We start from the raw sequence: 5,390 nt of genomic DNA on the forward strand, positions 1-5,390 counted from the left end.
GTTCTGTCTAAGTACTGTATTTATGTGCAGATGAAAGTGTCAGGTCAGATAGAAACCCAAATCTATATACAGATTAGGGTCCCAAAATAGGCGTGTGTGTGTGCGTGTATTCATAGGCAGGGGTCACACAGGCTTTGCAGAGTTTTCTGTTTTTATATTTGGTTATGCGTAATCTTCTTTCTGTTGTAAGCAGCTTTTCCCCGGGGGGGAGAGAGGAAACAAATGAACAGTTGACCTGGCTGGAAGGACTGAGCACTACGAGGCCTCGTATCCATGTTATTAAAGCAGAAAGGTACGTGGTGTTTAGATATCCAATACACCTAAAACATTTTTATCCATGTTTCGCACTCATGCACGAGGTATAACCAAATGAAATTATTTTGACTAATAGCTCCATGGTCCATTCCTCGTGTGATTTGACTTGATATGTTAGTTAGTCCCAGCCAGTGTTATCATTGTGTTCTCCAGCAGGGATCACACTATAACATGCTCTTTACCTTTTATGTCCCCATGTTTCAGTTATTTCTCTCGCCCCTGAGGCTGCTGCTTTAATTTACCAGGAAAAAAAACACAATCTCAACCTCCTGCCATCTCTTTGCCCTGGGCTCAGAGTGCCATTCCATCACCATCCCATAATCCTCCAGGAGTAAAATCACCCCCCTGACACCCTCTTTCCCCAAACATGTCATACAGATGTATAAAAGGGGGGGAGTTTACCCCCACTCAGCTGGAGATGTATGAGGAAACAGTCAAATCAAACTCCTGGTTATTGTGTGTTTAATTATATAGTTGTGCAAGCCTCTGTCTTTATATTTTCCATTTCCAAGAGTGCGTTTTCATGCATGTTATTGTTGTATTTTATTCTAGACACCCACTACCTTCTTTCTGTGTGTGTACTTGTGTGTCCGTGCTATTAGGGGTTTAGCATCGCCCCGAGGCTGCTCATAATCTACCCAGTCCCACCACTCCCCAGGGGCTGTGGTTTCATGCGGGTAGCCATTACTGTAGTGAAACCCTCCTTTAGGGGATTACAGTGCTGTCTCCCGCTCACGGCACAGAGTTGATCCATCGTCTGCTGACTGTATTTAAGCTCTCACTTAATGTGCTAATAGTGTTAGACCGGGGAGACGCTGCAGAGCTTTTAACTTTCATCTTCCAAAGCTCTTTGTCTGTTGGAAACGCTGATTTCATGGCTGCCGGCTTAAATCCAAACCATAATCAGTCACAATCACAAAATATTAAGTGATTTTGTGGACGTAGTGGAGTTTGTGCGTGCATGTTTTCATATGTATGAGGAGCAGTCAGTGGGCCACGGTCACTGGACTGAATATTGACTGTTCCTCTTCGCATTTTGGGGGGTCACAGAGCATGATGGAGGGGAGGAGAGGGAGTTTATTATCTTCCTTTTTCAGAGTTCCTCGATTTTCCAAGTGTGTGTGTGTGTGTGTGTGTGTGTCTGCACGGACGAACGTGTGTTATCCAAAGGCTGCCCTTGAGTTGCTAAGCAACCCTGGCTGCGTGTGCAAGTTGGAGTGGGGGTGGGACGGGAATGAAGCACCAGGTCAACAGAGACAGACACTCACAAGCATTGCCGCGTCTGATTGGACACACCGGTGCTGCTGATGAATGATGCTGATCATTATCATGTCGACTGGCTGGAGTCCCAAAGTCGGGGAGTCCATTTATCTGTATTAAAAACTGTGTCTGAGATCTGCTTCTCTCACACACTGCTAAGAGAGGGAGGTTTTCATTTTGTGTCCAATGTGTTTTCTGATATTTTTGACCTGATTTCCAATGTATGTGAATAAATCTTAGGACAGCAATTCCACCTTGTTAACATATGGAAAAGCCCAATTTAAAGCTCTTAAAGTCAATCTACATTGAAAAATCAAGAGTACTTTTTATTGTGTGAAGATGAATGTGGGTTGGGTTTTTGATACCTGCTTTAGATCTCATTTTAATAGCTACTTGGTTTGGTTGCTTTTATTTTACCTATGACTGTGTTTCTGTCTCTGTTTATTTGATGACATGTTAACATTTTCAGAATAAAATAAAACAAATACATAAACAAATTCTTGGAGTCTCTAGTAGCAAAGTCCTTTATAAAGGATCAGGCTTCAGTAATATTTACCGCTAAGCTAAAACATGAGTCATCTGTGACTCAACAGCTGTAAATCAACACAAATCAACTCATTTTGTCTGTTTTGTCCTTAAATTTTCACCTGATAATCCAGACTCCGGAATAAGGATAGTACACCCTTTACCAAACTTAAGATGTGCTTTCTCCCATTTGAATATTTATAAAAAAGCAGACTCGGATGTTGCGGTAAATGTAAGATTTCTCCATCAGTATCCCCACCATCTCTACTGAAAAGGTGACGGGGGACACAGGTCCAAGTTACATTGTGGATGGTAGGTGGTCATTCTCCAATGTCCCAAAGGATACAGGAACGGTTCGAGGCTAAGCGATCACAGCTGAATAACACTAACCACCACAGGAGACCTAAGACTGCTTTCATACAGGCCTCACAGACGTGAAAGGTTAACAAGGACAAACTGAACTGGATATACTGTAGCAGACAATGTGAAAGTAAGGACAGAAAGGGAATCTGTGCTTTGTTTCACTAATGTATTTTTTTCCAGCATAAGGGTTATAATGTAAATTGATCTTCAAATTTGGTCTCTGACCAGTTGATTACTTATAGTATTAGTTGGATTTTCTCTGTTGTGCTCTTTTGGGAGAACTTTGATCTTTTGAAACCAAAATAAAACAAAAAAAATTCCAAGATTTGTGAAACATTGGAAAAGCTGATTTTTTTTTTTTTTGTGAAATATCACGTATAACATCCACCACCATCATACCTCTCCAGAAGTATAAAAATCAGCTATAGAGATATATAACCACTCTCAGCTCACATGGTTTGCTCCTCACCCTGTTTACAAACTGTTTGGTGCAGTCTCACTTCTCATATCAACCCTGTTTTCTTTCCAGCAGGCAGCTGGAAACAAGCTCAACCTACTGTACACTGTATACCTGCCAGCAAAGAAAATAGATGCTAGCTTGTGAAGAAATGTAGCCTTGTCGCCTCATGGGTTGGTGAATGACATGCAGAGCTAACAGGTAAGTGAATGTAGCTGCACCACTTCCTTACAGCCAATTTAGGCAACTGTTAGCTCACATGGCCCTAGTAGCCAAAGCAATTAACGGCTCAAATACGTCAATATTGTTTTGGAGTTTGTTTTGAAGATATTATGCTCAAAAACGGCCAGACATTGATTACTGCAGGTTCACGTTGAGCTACGAGTTAATTTTTAAACCGCTGCTTTTTCGCTATTTTTTGTTTCAATGTTGTTAACAGGTACTTGTGGCTAAATGCTAATCACTACTGTCACACCAGGTGTTGTTAATCAACGAGGAGGAAAAACCATGGTTGTTGAAGAGATTTATTTATTGTTTTATCCCCACTGCTGCTAGTTTAAAATATATGTTGTTTAATCTAGGCATCATACTCATGTTTTTTGAGGCATTTTAATCATTGTATAATGAGTAATTTTGCTCATTAATTATATCCTTGGCCGTTGTATCCTAATTGCTCTATGTATCTTATTGTTTTTTTTTTTCACATTTATTGAAGTGGCTTAAGTAAAAATCAAACATAAATTTAACAGTAACAACTTAAGATTATGCAGCAATATAACACTGCAAATATTCAATGTACAACTATGTCTTTATGAGCCAATTTATAGCTGTACCAGCAGGAACAAAGCGTGTCATACAATACTGAAAACAACAGAATCTCCCTCTCTGCTAAAAGGTCAAATCTGACTCTGATGGGACCTCCAGTAAGAGCTACACACCAAACCTTATGGATTTATAGATTTAACCAGAGGGGGGTTTTGGTGGCATATGGTTGGGGTGAATTGTTGGAGACGTACAGGTAGAACATTGGCTATATGGGAAACAGTGGGTGGGCTTAGGGGGGCTTTGTGGTGGATGTTAGGCTGGTGGGGGGCAGTTAGAAGGGCAGATATGGCAGCAATGTGTGGAGCATTGCCCATCGTTGGTAAGAAGTGGATGGGGGAGGGAGACGCTGGCAGTCTTGGAGTAAGTCAGATAAACAGCTCTTCTTGTTCCCTGCTGTGGGGGGGTTTAAAGCCTGGTGGCAGACAGCCAGCGCCAGTGATGGCACCAACTGTCACTGGCAGCCCCTCACTCTCTGCTGCCACGCTGACTGAAGCGTCTGTGTGTGGTTTAAGTACTTCTCTTACAGTCAGTGGTCATCTCAGTCACTACTTGTAGGCTAGGCAATATGAGGACAACATGTATTCAACATTTTGTTATATTAATGCTGCCTAGCATGAACATTACTGAAAAATCATATATAGCCTACAATAATTTTTTCTATAACTAAAGTCATAGTTTGATGTTTGAAGAGATACACATATTCACTTACTTGCCAAGAGTAACACACCTTTTCTTATCTGTGCTAAGCTGGAGCCAGAAGATGGTTATCTCAGACGCAGGCAGAAACAGTAACAGCTAGCCTAGCCCTGTCAAAACTAAGGGTTACAAAAGAGAACCACTTCCATGCCGGACAAAGTGAGAAGAAAAGAGAAAACTACAAGTTGTTGATTACGCACTTTGTGCAGATTTATTTAATTACTGAGCTTGGAAGTTTGGGTAGGCCAGTTTGGTTACCATTGTACAAAGCCTGGCTAGCTGTTTTCCCTTGTTTTCAGTCTTTATGCTAAGCTAAGCTAACTCAACACTGGCAGTATCTTCTTATATAACAGACAGATATGAGACTGGTATTGATCTTCTCAGGTCATAAGGTCATATCTTGTTATTATAAGGCTCTAAGTTGATAAACAGTTATTAATTAACCCCGAGCCCTAGCTTCAATGCGTGAAAAAGATTCAGCTTTTTATTCATATCAGATTGTGTGTTTTATGCTAATTGAATCATCTCTCCAGGTGAATCCTCCAGTATCCACCGTGGTTCATATTCAACACTCAGTCAAGTGAAACCGTCCTACTCTAATTCTCTCTCCTGCTCTCTCTGCTTCCTCTCACATTAGTCACAACCTTATAAGACCCTCAGCCACTTCCGCTGAGCTGCCCACCCCTCCGTCCCTCTCTGCTTCTTCATCACATCTAATCACCTGCAGTCTGTGGTGGTCAGGCAGATCTCAGCTCTGTGATCATTGGCTGCACCGAGAAGTGGGCGGGCCCTGCTCTGATGCATCACACACACGTACCAGCGCAGCAGGACAGATCCTCTCTCTCTCTCTCTCTCTCTTACTCTCCCTCCCCCTCTCTCTACCTCTCACTCTGCCTTTCATACATACGCCAGAGCGCAGACTGCAGCAGAACGCAGGGCCAACAGGATT

Source organism: Semicossyphus pulcher, unplaced genomic scaffold, assembly GCF_022749685.1.
Source record: "Semicossyphus pulcher isolate SPU_LCO1_2020_fin unplaced genomic scaffold, fSemPul1.0.p SCAF_2, whole genome shotgun sequence".
Classification (NCBI taxonomy): domain Eukaryota; kingdom Metazoa; phylum Chordata; class Actinopteri; order Labriformes; family Labridae; genus Semicossyphus; species Semicossyphus pulcher.